Here is a 16,445-nt window from a genome sequence, read left to right on the forward strand (position 1 = left end):
CTTCGTCCTGCCTAGAATAATAATTCCCTGGCCTTGTCATCATCAGAGAGTAAGTTACAAACTGTAATGCTACTTTGGCCCCTGGCTATAGGCATTCCTGCTGTATATTGGAGGTGCACCTAAACATATGGGAAAGTTATGCTGGGTGGCCTCTGAAAGGTGTTCATTGTCAGGGGTGCAAGAGCAACGGGATGGAGGTGACAGTTTCAGGTGGACGGGCCTATTAATAGTTTTACCTCTCAGCTCGAGCACTCCATCATTTTTGGTGTCTGAGGGCTTCCTGTGCTAAAAAAAAAAAAAAAAGAACAAAAAGTGAGTCAGGTTATGTGTCTCATTCAGTACCTTCATAATTCATGTTGGCGAGGATTATAAATAAACTGACGGACTTTCACTTTATTGCCCTTTAAAATAATTGACAGGGTGGGTTGGATGTGGGGGGCTGATGTGTATGCTCCGCTTAAAAAACAACAAAACATTTTTTTGGGGCGGGGTCTGTCTCTCTACGCAGACAGGTACCAGGTGGTTAAGGACTACTGATGCAGCGACTACAATTTTATTAATTTTAATCTAATAAAACCAACAAACATTAATTTAAAGGATTCATTTATTAAAAATTATTCCTATGCAAAATGTTCAGACAACAATAATATATTCTGATTATACTTTCTGAAATCACCCATCCAGCATTCTGCCACTTGTGCAACATTACAGCTCCCAAAAACATTTGGATGTAAGAGAATATAAGAATAACGGCTTTCAAAAATCCAGAAGACAAAACTCAATTTCACGATTCAGCAAATTTTTAACGATTCAATTTTTAAAATGACAATGTATTGAATTAATTTGATTTATTACACAGCCCTACTATGGAGTGAAACTTACTTTACATCATACCTTGTCAATATTTATTATTAGTATATATACAGGTATATATATATATATATATATACATATATATATATATATATATACCCCCCCCCCCCCCCCCAAAAGGGAAAAACTAGAACAGAGATTGGAGCAGGCAATCTCTGGTCGGTGACCTCCCATGTCACAAATGGACAACATTTCCCACATAGACATCATCTTGTAGAAATTCTTCTGAGAAGACTGAAAGCTGAAATGACTTTAAACGGAACGTACCCAAAATGTGCCCAAGTGTCATCATTGCCACCCTGTTGTCCCACAGACCTTTGAGAAGAGAACAATAAGCCAGATACCGCTTGGAGTGACAGCCTCGGGGCCACAAGGAAATATGAGCATCAGAAGGAGTCCAATTCTTACAGAGGCAGTAAAATTAAAGTCTTTATTGCCATCTTTATGGCTTCATTCTCCATGGCAATGACATTATCTATGGAAAATGGCCGAGCTTTTGTCATATTATCAGCGAAATTCGGAGCAAGGATGATATGAAGGGCGGCAAATGAATGTGATGTATGTCCTCCAAGTCTAAATGGTTGTTGGGCTATGAACCATATATGGTAACACAATTCAAGCCTTCTAGTTAAAAATGTAAGGTAATAGTAATAATATGAAGCATAATTATAAGACAGCTGATAAGATATGATCATGAGTTATCACACTATATAGATACACTACTTGGTCATGAATTGACCTAAAAACAGGAAGTGTGAGCCTCCACTGCATACTTGTAGGGTGCAGGGTTCTGCCACAAGAGTGGCCATGTTCTGGCCACTGGTTACACAATGTGACGACGTCTCAAATTATAGTCCATCAAAAGCGCAGAAGCAAAGTTTTTGTTCTGGGTTGAAGCAAGTGAGACAGCCACCTGCCAGACCGCATAAAAATACAGTATATATATATACACACACACACATACATTGTGTCTTACAACAATATATCATATTTACATTTCATATATCTGTGGAAGAAACACTAAAGTTTATGTTAAAAAACAAAAAATAGCGTTTGGTGTGCACGTTACTGGGTTTATTCGGGTCCATTCAACGAACGAGAGCAAGTCACGTCTTTCAATATACAGTGTTCCCGCGCTACGGTTCCGTTATTGCGGATTCATCTGTGACCAATTTGTGACATTTGCAAGCTGGTTCTGGTTAAAAGTAAGCCATTTTAGATGAAATCTAAGCAACTTGGTATTTATTCTACATTTTGTATGCTAAAAGTTCATTTATTTATTAAGTATAGTAAGTGTAACAAGTGTTGGGGTGGGAGCATTGTGGGGTTGTTCATGACAGCTTCATATAGCGGTGTAACACCCCCCCAAATAATAAAAATAAATAAATAAATCAACCTCTACTTTGCTACTACTATTGCGGGGAGCCTGGGAACGAATAACAAGTGAAAAGTGAGGGAACACTGTATCCCCATTTTTGTTTTTATTTCAGACCACTTCCTCTTTCTGCTTGACAGCGTTGCAGTGTGCGGCAGCCCTAAAGAGGAACGTATATGTGCTGAAAGACGGGGTTCGTTCATTTGAATGGAACAGGCAACGTGCTCATGACTTGCGATTGTTTTTTTTACCACAAGCTCTGCTTATTTCATCTACAGGTGTATTTAAAATTGTAAGTATTGTTGTGAAACACAATATATCTGTACTGTATGTGCTTTTTGTGATTTAGCGGCAACTGTCTCTGTCTTACTTGCTTTGTACATATGGTAAAGAAAAAAAGTATCACTGTTGAACTCCAATAATTTTGGTAGTAGTACAAGAGTGTTGTGTAATTGGTTAAAATTCTTGGATGACAAAAAGCTTATTAATAGTCAAATGTTTCACATTTCAGAGTACCGGCAAGACTTCCTGATTGACGTCCCTCACGTGAACTTAATGATTTTGCTTTCAGTCGCCAACCATCCTAAACCACACACATTGCAGATTGCAACTCATCCATTTTTTAATTGCACTGGTTTTTACCTGGGTCCCACCGGGCCGGCGGCGGTGGTCGTTGTCATCTGTCTGCTCTGACAGGAAGCGAGTGTGGCACAACGCCACTTCGCTGCCCCCCCCCAACTCCCCCCACCCCACCACACACACACGCACACGCACACACACGCACACGCACACACACGCACACACAATCTGATGTGTCAGGCGTATCACACGGCCGAGCGATCGTGAGGTGACATCCTCCACTGAATCAGTGACATTTCACGGACGGTGCAAATCTATCCATCTTTGTCAAGCATTCCACCTTCATTTTAGCATTCCGCGAGTTAGCATATTGATCAGCACCAGGCTTTTGACTGAGGACTTGTCGTTTTTCTGCCTCTTGAATAGAGAGCCTTCTGACAAGGCTTTCTGCTCCATATCACCCTCTGTTGTCTAGGTGATGTTCACACATTCATTAGCAAGAAGGAGTTCTCACACCTTTTGAGTCCAGGGACCACTTACAGGGGAGACATCTTTTCCAAGTACCAATGGCGTCGTTAAAGACCTATTTTACGGGCCTACCTAAAATGTTCTTAAGCACTCCCTAAATTAATTGGTTGCGTATTTAAAATAAATAAATAAATAAATAAATAATTTATATATACATATAGTTTTTTTTACTAAAAAGATCAAAAACCTTAAATATATAGCATACAGAAAGCGAAATGAACAAAATATTCAGGCACATAACCTCAGTATTTATGTAAATATAATCAAAAATTTGTTGGTTTCCCTTTACTTCCAAGTGTAATGCTACGTTCAGACCAACAGTCGGGGAGGCGCTTCCGCCGGCTCGATTGCATTGTAGTCAATATACTTCGCGCGGGGGGCGCGATGGCGTGCCGGGCGGTGCGTTTGGGACGTTTCCGCCGAGCATTTCGCTACTTCGCCTGTTTCGCCAGCGTTGGTTGAACTGAACTTTTGGCGCCATCGCATCAGCGACAGCCAATTGGTGTCGAGATAGCCCACGTCGCCAAATACGTCACAGACAAACACAGGAAGCGGTTGTAGGCAGAAAGTGTAGCATAGCAATGGACGATAGCTTGATTGTCGCGGTTTGCAGACACCCGGAGTATCGTGTACCGGGACCGGGACAAAAAGGAGATCGCTTGGAGGAAGAAGCGTGGTGGTTGGCTTATCTGAAGAGTTTGTTTGTTTAACTCATTAACTGCCATTGACAGCTATAGATGTTAAAAATTCATTTGAACTATTTCTATTAGTTTCACATTTTTCCCACTTTTGTTAATAAGAGTATGAAAATCTATAATTTTTTTTATTGTACATTTAGAACAGATATAACATTTGTGATTAAACGTGAGTTTAGGTTGTATACTCTTGTTAACAAAAATGGGAAAAAATGTGAAACTAATAGAAATAGTTCAAATTAATTTTTGACGTCTATAGCCGTCAATGGCAGTGAATGAGTTAATTGTCAAAGTGTGAAGCAAGCAAGCAATGCGTAGCATCGCAATATTTTCGGTTCGGTCTGAACGTAGCATAAGGTCGTCCACGCTTCTCGGGTGTCATTATCCAATCCATTCCACTTAATCATGTCGAAAATGTCCTTATTAGTAATAATCCAGTACATGTTTTCACGTGCTTGCAGTTGAACGTGCCTCGACAGCCACAATGCATGTGAAGTTCCTGGCTGACATTTTTACTTTATGACTTTATGCTTGAATTCACAGTAAAGTAGAAGTTAAAAGATCATTAATTTATGGTTGTCGTCAGTGGATGATGATAATAATAGAATTGACAATACTAATCCTCCACCCATGTAGAATTTGTAGGAAACAGCACGATGAGTAGAGAGAGCAAGTGTGGAGTGATACCTACTGGAGACGTGAGTGTAAACTAGTTCAGTTTACAAGAAGAAAAAAAATCTATTTGTGAAGCAGACAGTGAGAGTCTGAAAATCATATAAAACTCAATATGGATTTAATATTATAAATATGAAACATGTCAGTCAAGGTGCATCATTTAATTTAACTTGAGAGTAATGAACAGAAAGTGGAGATATTTAAAACAAATTTAAGGCAGGCAGCTATGGCACATGTCATACACAAGGAAACTCGGTCTGCTTTACATGATTAAAAGTACAATATTTTAAAGCTAAAAAAAAAAAAAACTCCAAAGAACTAAAGACACCTTCAAAGTATGGAAACAAACGTTTACATTTGAGAGATTACTAAAATTAATAAATACAATTTACAGTGTAAGAAAAATTATTTGGGGTTAAAAACTTTGAAAGATCTCAATCATAGGCATGGTAAAAAGCATAGTTTTTAATCTGAAATAAAAAATATTCACACTTTAATATTACTTTCTTATTTAATTTAGGTTGTGTTCGAGCAATAAACATAATTTCATGCATTAAAGTAAAGCATTTAATAAATGTTTGCGTATCACATTTAGAATATTTGTTCATGTCAAAATAATATTGGGGTCATTTTTTTGCCCATTCTAAATTATGCAAGTAATTAACTGATTAGAAAAAGAGGATGATAAGCGTGTGCAGTGGATCAAAAACAAATGTTGAAGACGTCCTCATAACATTAAATGTCAAAAGAATTAACACATAACTTGGCGCTCTTCAAATTTGGTGGGAAAAATGTTGATTAAAAAAAGCCTTTTTTTGTCAAGCGCTTAATTGTGATGAATCAAAATTCTAAAATGTGATTAATCTGATTAAAAAATGTAATCGTTTGACAGCTCTAATCTTAATTGAAAATGATAGACTCACTTTATGACAACACGGTTACCTTTTTTTGCATACAGTTTTTTGTACACTGTAGACAATGTGTACATATATATATAGGTACATTTGATAAAAATGCTTCATGTGTTTGTGTACCATATTAAAATACTGACGGAAATAACACTTCAAGTCTAATGATGACTTTAACTTTTATTCCTTTTATATCTGTCCATCTGTGCATCTTCTAGGGCAGGGGTGGGCAAACTCGTCCTGCAGGTTTCCGAGGTTCCCCTCTTCCAACACGAGCTGATTCCAATCAACAGGATCGTTATCAGGCTTATGCAGAGCTTGCTGATCATATATCAGCTGCGTTGGAGAAGGGAAAACATCCCATTGATTTCACGAACCACATGGCTGTGAACAGAGAGCGACTTGTTTACAAATGCAGTGTTGCCAACTTAGTGATTTGGTCGCCATATTTAGTGACTCTTCTGATCACTTCACTTCCCACAAGAAAACAGATAGCATGACCAGTTGATCGCATAACAAATTAAAGGAGCCCGGTGGAATGCAATCACTGAGTCAATCGCGTTGAATATCAGCCGACATACAAAGGCATAATACTGCACACATGAACGGATGTCAGGCTTATGGGATACGGCAAAATGATATCTGGCTTTAATTGGCCCAAAGCTAAGGTTGGATACGGTAATTGGTTTTGCATATTTGTTTTATTGGTGCCCCTGTCCCAATACTTAGGTATGCACTTTATTTTTGTCAAATGATATGATTATTATATGATATGATATGATATGATAATTTACTGTACAATGGACCATTATTATTGGGCCAACCAAAAGTGAATTGTGAAATCGAATAGAATTGACATCCATTATAATTGCATTGGGAAAAAAATATATCAATAATGTATTATTTAATAATATTTATTCACCTCACCCTCAAAATTCTTGAATAACTGGGGAGGGACTATACCACCAAAAAGCATTTTCCACAAAAAACTGCCAACCCTGAAATGTATTTAAAAAATATTTTAATATAGATAAATATCAAAAATATTTTATGTATACATGCGCCAAATGGAGCTCAAATCAACAGGAAAAGCGTTGGACACATTTAGAGTATTATCTCAAACAGTACACAGAGTATTAGCTTGTCATGTTAGCTTTGAAGACTACTTAGTTTAAAAGCATCGTATCAACTGTAGTTGATGTGTATTTTGGCCTTTTGTATTTGTATTTTCACTAAGATGATGTTTTTTTCTTATTCGCAAGCCAGTTAACAGTTCCAGTTGATCTTACCTCATTATTGGCACCTGATTGTTTTGATGTGAACTCTTCTTTGGGTCTATTTGTAGATAGACAGCAATATGAATTGATGGAGAGCGAGAGTAGATAATGTGGAAAGATGAGTAGTCAACTCGTCAAAATGGTGAGTGTTTGACACGTTGTGTTTTCATGTGTTCAATGAACCAAGAAGGTGCTTCCGCGGGCTGTTTAACGAAACAACAATGGATCTTTGTCTCATTGCTTAAACTGCAGTGGCGCATTATGTAAAAAAAAAAAAACATGCAGGGTCTAATCTGGTTTAGAGTGAGCACAGCAGCCTCTGTAAACTACAGTGTTTTATTTGCTATTGGGCATACCAATTGAATAATTGCTTTCGAGAGACAAAAGATGGGAATTTCAAACATCTGCAGTGGTCAAGGTGTCCATGGTTACAAAATGTATGTCAGTGGGTGCAGATGTCACTCAAAGAGGGTGAGAAGATGGGTGCAGCGACTCCACACGCCCCCCTCAGACGCCCCCAAGAGGCCTGCTCATGCGAAAACATGAATGGATGGAGACACGATCATGTGTGGAGCTTATCCAGTGCGGGCTGACATGTTCTCAGTGTAATCTCTTGTATTGTGCTGCAAGGGGGGAAGATTATCCTCCTCTGACTGGCTGCTAAAAGGTTGCTAGGCTCTACTTCATGTCTGTGTGATAGGAGGGTGGGGGGGGGGGGGGAGCATATGCCTCTCTGTAAACGATGTTGGCGGCCCCGCCTCCTCTGTCACAGGCTGGATTATGTCCAACATTATCCACACCCCCACCACCACTTCTCACACCAGATTCAAGCAAAAAAGCTTCCCCCAAGCGTTACACTTTCCCAAAAATTATCAGCACTTGTGTCAGTGGCTTTTAGAGACTTTTCGGTATGAATTCCGCTGCTGGCTGCGGGATTAGAGGACGAGGAGAGGCTGCGGTAATGGCGAGGTATTCCAATACAGACACAGGTGGCACTTCTTCCGACCCGACTCTCGGTTTCGACTTGCTGTGGTGTGTTTTTTTTCCTGTGTGGGCAGCATTTGTCCTCGTGTGTGTGAGAAGGTGTAGGCCGGCCCACGCTCCCTTAATAGAGCCTCAAGCATCTCCTGGCTCTTCCCTTGGAGATCACTTATACCCCAGCAGCCATCACAAAGTGGTGCAGATATAATTTGTCATCAGGGATTTCCCTTCTGTAGGATCATAGAGAAGATGCAGGCCGATCAATACTATGGATTTTGCGCCGCACTGGCTGATTGTCCAATTGCCGTGAAACATGTGGTGAGATAAAGGGGGCGCCTGGCATTTTTTGAAACGGACCGCCAAGTCAGCATGAGGCTTGTCACATGCTCAAAGACTGCAGTGACAGAAAATGATCATGCCGCAGTGTCTGCAGAACGCTTAACAAACGTTGCTTCCGTGTCATGTAATTCATCAGAAATGCCACATAAACACTCCCACTTTTTTCTTTTTTTTTAATGGCGCCTCTCTGCACCATGAAGTGATGCTTTCACCATTGCAGTGCATTCAAATTGGTGGAATCTGCTAGAAGACCCAAACTTTCTCTTTTTTTGTCAGCCATTCTGCACTTCTTCTAATTTATAATAAGATCCTTCACACTTTGTCAACAGCATTTACACCTACTGGCTTTTATCGAAACTTTATTCAGGAATACGTACTTATACTGCATCTTCACACTTCACCTGAACTTTAAAATAATCTGTATATTAACAGAAAACAAGATATAAACATTATTCATTTTGTCAACATCAGTTCAGTCTACTGGCACAAATTGCGAGTCATCCAAATTGATCAGATCAGATGCAATCTAAGCATCACCGCCATTTTGTGAGCACTGAAAGTTGGCCCTGATTACTCTACGGTACAAAACACGTTCCTGAACCTGTCGTTTAACACGAGTCGCCCAGCTCACACACACACACACACACACACGCGCACACGCACGCACGCACACACCACACACTCATGTCATTTGTCGGTCTAAGCCACATAAACCAACACACACACACCCCCACACACGCATGCACACACACACACACGCACACCCCCCCCCCGCACACACGCACAAACACACACAAGTTTGTTTTACTATCTTTGTGGGGCCATCTCATTGACATAATGCATTTCCTAGCCCCTTCCCAAAACCCCAACCATCAAAAAGATTGCCTACCCCTATTCCTTACCCTAACCTCAACCAAAACCCAATTCAAACCTAAACTCTAAAACCAAGTCTTGACTCTCAAGAAGGGGTCTAAACATGTGGGGCCCAGCTAAATGGCCCCCCCATGGACGGGTGGGCCCCACAACTGTGTGAAATCCCGAAATGTTGGCCCCACTATGTACAAAAACAAGACACACACACACACACACACACATGCACGCACGCACGCACGCAACAGGGTAACGTGACAGAATTACTCACTTTTACACTGAAATAGTTATATACTGTATTTAGTTAGCAAACTATTAGCTGGTGGAAAAGGCCATTACATTTTGGTGAGGATTTTTTTTTGACACTTTTGTAAACAGGCCTTGGCAGAAATCTACCTGTTACTTGGTGACATTCTATCTATTGCCTTGATATCTAATTGGGGCCCAATAGTACATTAACCAGTGCAGTCCTCAATTTCTTTGCTGTTACAATTTCACTTCCCTCTGGAACCGGGCAGACATGCTACACACTGACTAATGTGCAGAGGAAAATTACAGTATAGGCTATGCCTAAGAGGTGAGTCTCATCACATAATGACTTAGTGCTGCTCGCTTTTTGGTTTACAAATGTTCTTTTATTCATATTGTAGACTATATCGTGTGAGAAGTTCACTTGCCTTACTGCAGGAAGCATGAATTTTCCAATTCATGAAGGTGTGAATGGTCTGTCTATACAGTATATGCCCTGTGATTGACTAGTGATCAGTCCAGGCCAGGGTATAAGAGTTATAGTTAACTGGTTAGGAAAATGGTTCTATACATTTTTTGGGGTTAGTTCTGAATTGAACACCCTGAGGGCGAGTTGAGGTTGGTGGTTCCAACCTATTACAGTAAAGGGATCATCCGCTCTGAATGGCCCTTTTTTTTTAAATCAAGAAAATATATTAGCATGCATTTTCAGTTTCATTCATATGTTTTGGAGTAATCAGTAAATAACTATCTAATTATAATTAACAGCCCCTTCAGAATTCTAATATAGCCTCTCCTGGGGCCGAGTCGGAGCTCACTGAGCTTACTTGGCTGCCTGAACGGTCACCGGTGGCGGGTACGATTTACACGGAGCCCCTTGTCTGACCAGTAAGAAGCTGTTTTGGTCCCGCAAACCTCGTCTGTTTAGCGTCCGAATACTAATTGCTGACTTGACAGCTTTGTGTTGTTAGTCAGGGGTGGCCAAAGCTGCCTGCCTGTATGGAGCATAACAAAACTTTAGCGTCGTTAACTGTCTGAAAACGGTGCCCAATTGCTGCCAATACGCACAAAATACTCATATCCACTCCAACCTGTAAACGTAAAAAAATAAATAAAAGTAAATAAATAATCAGCACAATGCTTTTCGATTTTGGTGATAGTGTTTTTCCCTCACATTATGTCAATAAAATCCCAAATAATGTGCCAATCACTTTTATATTTTCACAAGTTGAGGTAGACAAGAGAATGAATGTGCATATGTTTTGTTTTGGTGACGATAGGTTACTGTTATCAGACACTAGGTGACAACAGAATGTGGCAAAACAAGCCAGGAAACATTACGATGCTTCTTGCCTCCTTCCATTGATGATGTTGACAAGGGGGAGATGTGGAAAAAAGCAGGCCACGCCCATAAAGTGGGCATCATAATTTATGTGAAAAGTAGTGATATAAAATGCTTTAAATCACTACTGAGATTTTCAGGGGGGTGAATTATTATTTTTTTTAAATCAAGTATCCCTTTTTAAGGAGCAAATTCTCCTGTTCACACTTGAGTCATTTATTTACACCCCTGGCCAAATAGGTGTGATTTGGTGAAGTCTACTAAGGGTGTCCCTAATTTCCTGATCCTGAAATTCCATAGAGATCCATAAAAAAAAAGAAGTTTTGATGTGAAATTAACATCGTCGCCAGTGGTGTGTGCATCGCTCATAACAGGCTACTTTGAAGGAGCGTGTGTATTTGCATTCTGTACAAGACATGAATACGTGTAATTTATTCAAATGATTCAAAATACCATATTAATGGCTAAATGCATGTCTGAAGTCGTAATGTGTAATCCAGCTGTTGTTTAAGAGTCACTTTTAAGGATTTTACCACCGGAATAAATTCAATTAAAATCCGACTCGACGTGGCCGCTCTTACGTCTGCAGTTGTTGTGAGCAGCACTTTCAGGCAAACTCCAAGCCGCCAGCACGAATCGCCAGCTGCGCCATCACCTGGCTGCAACAAGCAGAACACAGAAGCGGTTAATTGAATCCAAACGTGCAATATGACGTTTCGCCTTCAAGAGGCGCTAGACTTACGACAGCCTCCAGGGTTCGGATTTGACAGGAAATTCCCTCATTCGAGGGTCGCTCCACCCAGAGTGAGTACATTTCCTAAATGTGTGTAAGTCGACGGGAGGATCAGCTTAGCTTAAAAAGTGCGTAGCTGTGCGCCTTTTCCAACTAAAGCACACAGGAAAATATGCCACTAGGTGAACAACTTCCAAGTTAAACGTAGAGAGTTCATGACGAGGTCCCCTTCCACACCCGGATGAGCTCAAGTCTGGCAACGTGGGCATGTCGGCGCACAAGTTCGTTCCCGTGACCTGGCCTGGAGCCAAGTGGCAGTACTTAGGGTGAAGGGGGATGTCATTTAATCGGAGGCCTGGGCCAATCCCACAGGCGGCCAAGTTTAAGAAGGGTCATGCTAGAGGAGGTGGGGATTGGTGCCAGTGACCCCTCCCCAATTACAGGCACTCCAGCAGAACATATCACAGCGCCGTCCGCAGTGACAGTCATTTAGCAGCGACTCATCTGAGGGGTGCAAGTGGGAGATGGATGATCAGGAAATAAGAAATGATTTGCCGAGACCTGTTAAGCTCATCCCCGCTATCCTTCCACCCATCGGTGTCGTCCCGCCTCCCGCTACACACACACACATACACAGACCCCCACCAACGCCCCCCCTCACACGTGACGCTTCCGCCGCATGATTATTGGCGTAATCACTCATGTAACAGCCCGGCATGGCTTTGTGTGGGGGCTCCAGTATTTGTCACTGTCACTTTCCCCCAGTGCTCCGCCATTGTCTTGGAAATTGTATGTGTAAGGCAAGAGATGCCTGTGACCCACTTCGACAAACAGGCCGGCTCTCACGTACACACACATACGTGCGCGCACACACAAACAGCGGTTTGATGTGTCCTATTATGTGTGCCAGCAAGAGCCATAAATAATTGTGACAAGTTTTTTTGTTGCGCGTGAAAGTCCTTGACTCTGCCTCCTGTTCCAGCACCTCCTCTCTTGTATGGATACACTGCCAGACCCCTCCCCACCCCACCCAGTACCTCCCCATGCACCCAGCCTGCCCCCCCTCCAACACATACACTCCCTTCCCTGGCCCGATGATAGATGGCTTGGTGCGGCAAATGACAACGGGATAGATTTTTAGTTTGTGCTTTGGAAGGGATCAGTAATGGTGCTTTGCTGTACAGAGCAATAAAGAAGAAAGACAGAGGGGAAAACAACAATACCAAAAAAGAAAGAAAATGATTGGACAGTGGCGAGGACAGTGGAATTGATGGTTGGTGACGAGTGACTGTCAGCTATGTGAGCTCTTAGAAAAATGACTGTCCAGATAAAACGGTTCAGTGCCGTTTGGCATCACATGTAATACGCATATCTCTCATTATTGATTGGATTTTTGAGCAGCAGAGGTTAGCCTCCTCACAATACAACATAAACAATAATGCCATTGATTTCAATTTGTTTTGACCCCTGAAAGAAGTATGCATCATCATTGCATTCTTGTGGTCAGCACTAAACCAATCCTTTAACTTTGAGGACTCCTTTCTTCCTGTCAAGGAAATAATCCTATTGAGTTTTTGAAGATTTATGACACAGCAGCCGGAATCTTCAACTAATTTTCAAACTTCTCACTACAAACTGTAGAAAAGCAAGCATTTGTCAGCTCCGTTTTTATTTAATTTATTTTTAATTTTAAACTGATCAGTTAATTTAGATTAATAACTATTTGACATTTGTCCGCTAGGTTGGAGGTCCAGATCTGGAAGATAACAAAGACTTCAATTTGGAAAACTAGCAAACCAAATTGCGTTTGTTGGTTAACCATAATCAGTTAGAATAAGCTTGATATGTTATAAGCCTTCCAAGCTTAGTGAAATGGCCCACTGAGAAATGCGCCAATGTGGCATATCCTGATATTGTAAACTTTTTGCCAGTCCATACACAATGGATCAATTGAAATTGTTTAAAAAAAAATGCACCTGTTCATCTGTGAATGGGTCTATAGAGACAGTTCTCCAATAAATACAACCACATAGGACGTTTTAAAAAGGTGCCAAACTACGACCATATGTTAGTTTAGCGACCTCTATCGGCCATGTTAAATAGCGCAAAAATCCAAAAGTGAGAATCTAACCCAACACCTCCGGTTCAAAGACGAGTGTTTATCTGAATGAGCTATTTGGCCAGTGACTGTTTCAGTGTTGTCTACGTGTTTTGTAGGTCTAAAACCTTACTGTGCCATTTACTAACCTCACCCATTAGTGTCTCATGTAAAGACGTAACGTGTACTGTACAATCTCACTAAAAGCCTCATCATAACCCCAACCCAACCATTAGTCCTTGACGGCGAATTGACATACGTGAACACAACCCCCCCCCCCCCCCCCCACCAAGATCATTACCTCCATCATTATCTATAAGTAGTCCTGGATGCAGAGTGCAGTTCGAGGCGTGCCTCAACGTCGGGTGGACTTGAACGTTTGACTCCGCTCACACGGATTTTTCAAAATGGTTTAAAGAATTTTTTTCCCCCCCAACAAAATTAGCAGATTTAATGTTGTGTCGTCTTATGACGTAAAGTTATATATTTTTTTGTTAAACACATTATGGAGCATCGAAAATTACAGACACTCAAGCCCCAGTCGGCCGTGGAAATGTTGAAGAAAAAAGAAAAAAAAAGAAAAGACACCCTCATTACAAAAAATGTCGAAAGATTTAACACATAACAGGTGCTCTTCAAACTTGGCGGGCAAAAAATGTTGCTAAAAAAAAACTTTTTCATTAAGCCATTAATTGTGATTAATCAAAATTCTAAAATGTGATTAATCTGATTAAAAGATTTAATCGTTTGACAGCTCTAATATATATATATACAGTATATTATATATATTATATATTGATATAGATATATTGTACATTGATACTGTCTTTTAAGTCTGCTTGATTTTTGTCTCTCAAAATATATACAATTGATGTTTTTAAGTATGATTTTTTTTTTTTGCATTTCCAATTACAATACGAGAGGGGTCGTATACCTGCCACATTTTTCATCCCCGATTAATGCCTGAATATTATTATTTAAAAATAAATAGTGTGCGCCCTACTGCCCTACAAAATTTGTGTTAATTGACCGCAGCCAATTTAAACATAATGTTTTTTTTGGGGGCAAATGAAAATGTTTAGGAACTCCGACTGTCATGACAAGTTTGCTCTATATTATGTATTTGGTTGTTACTAACATAACTATGAGATTCATTTTTCAAAAATTATTTCCAGTTTAATACATTTGGTACTAACTTTATTTAGACATACGGCGCCATTATTTTGTTGTAGTTAAGCCTCACAGCGTTCCTAAAGAAACAACATGCGATCGGGCGAGTCACCCTCCCCCACGCCGTGCCCTCGTCATTCACCAGACGCATTCAAGAGTTTTGATCGTCCCTTTAGGAACGCTACAGAGGCTTACTTTGCTTTCTTTACAGGCGTTTCACATTGCTCGAGAGCCTGCCACCATTCTACGTGAATTAACAATGGCAGCGTACGTCCAAATAAAGTTTCTACAAAATGTATTGAACTGGAAATTATTTTTGAAAAAGGAATCTCATCGTTATGTTAGTAACAACCAAATAAATAATACAGTGCAAACTTGTCATCACAGTTGGGGTTCCTTTTAACACTTGTTTTAGTGCCTGGCAAGGAAAAATAAACATCCTGGAATGTTTTTGCTCGGCTATAGACAGTTTTTCTTAACGCTTTCTGGTCCTGGACAAGCTTGCACTGCTTCCACACAACATTGTCCATGAAAAATGGTCTTGGGTGTCAGATAGAGTACCTCCTGCAGGTTGTGGTGCCAGGCGGGCAGGATGCTAGCTGACATCATGATCAGTCATGAAAATGAGCACTGTGCTCACATGCAAACATGCTTTTGAATTATGGCACTTTGAGGCATTTTGCAACCCAAAAACTTGCCTTCAGCTTGTAGTTCAAGCATTCCATCAACCAAAGAAGCTTGATCTTTGCCCCATTTACTAGAATGCCACCGCCATCAAGGTTTAACAATCGGAAACACGAACTTCTGACTTGCTTGATGTGAAAAATGAGGATTATGAAGGATTGTATTTGTGAATTGCATTCAGGTTCTCACCAAAAAAAAAAAGGCATCTTGCTTGATACATATTTGACCCTTTCACTGGGTTGAACACAGACAAAAAATAAAATCTTAGCTATCTTGCTCACTAAGTCACTAACTGGCATTTGAGCTAAATAATTATTCTAATGGAGCTCGGATGGAAATGTTGTGGTTTGGTTGTCTTAGGTTTATTTGTTTACACCTTCCAAAACCTTCCCACCATGTTAGTGGCTTTGTCTTCTTTATGTGACCACAGATGCATTTGCTAATTATATTCCGCTCCCTCCATCAGCGGCCATGATCATTCATGTCGCCGCATCAGATAGTTAAGGAGCGGGCGTCCGTAAAAATCCATCACGTACATCAATGCGCATTACGGAGGTAATTAAACAGGAGGTAACGCCGCCAGATATTAAAATATCACAGGGTGATCATACGCCCCCTCATGCTGTGCAGCCTCAGCACTTAGACGAGATGCAGTGGAAGAGAAATCATTTGCGGGATCCCAAAAAAAAAATATATATATATAAATGGAAATGTAATTTGTCTACTTTAAAGTATCGCTTCCTTTCTTGATGAAAAATGATTGGAAATGTACAGATTGCGGCACACTGAGAAAGTGGCATTAAAATAATTACTAGCGAGCCCTCTCCGAGTTTGTACATTTAGCACTGCAGCACCATTAGGAATAATCTGTCCAATTAAAGGTTGTGTAATTAATTAAACACACGTTGTGTGAAGTGGAGCGAGGGGCGGAGACGATTTATCAAGGTGCTGAAATACGACCTATCTTGTCCAAAAGACTAATATGTTTAAACAAAAGATGAAAATGGATGACAGCATTATTTGTAACAAAATGCTCACTGTGCAACTATGATGCATCTGCACTTGGAGT

The sequence above is a fragment of the Leptonotus elevatus genome, chromosome 2, assembly GCF_054856555.1.
Source record: "Leptonotus elevatus isolate MCC_2025b chromosome 2, RoL_Lele_1.0, whole genome shotgun sequence".
Taxonomy (NCBI): domain Eukaryota; kingdom Metazoa; phylum Chordata; class Actinopteri; order Syngnathiformes; family Syngnathidae; genus Leptonotus; species Leptonotus elevatus.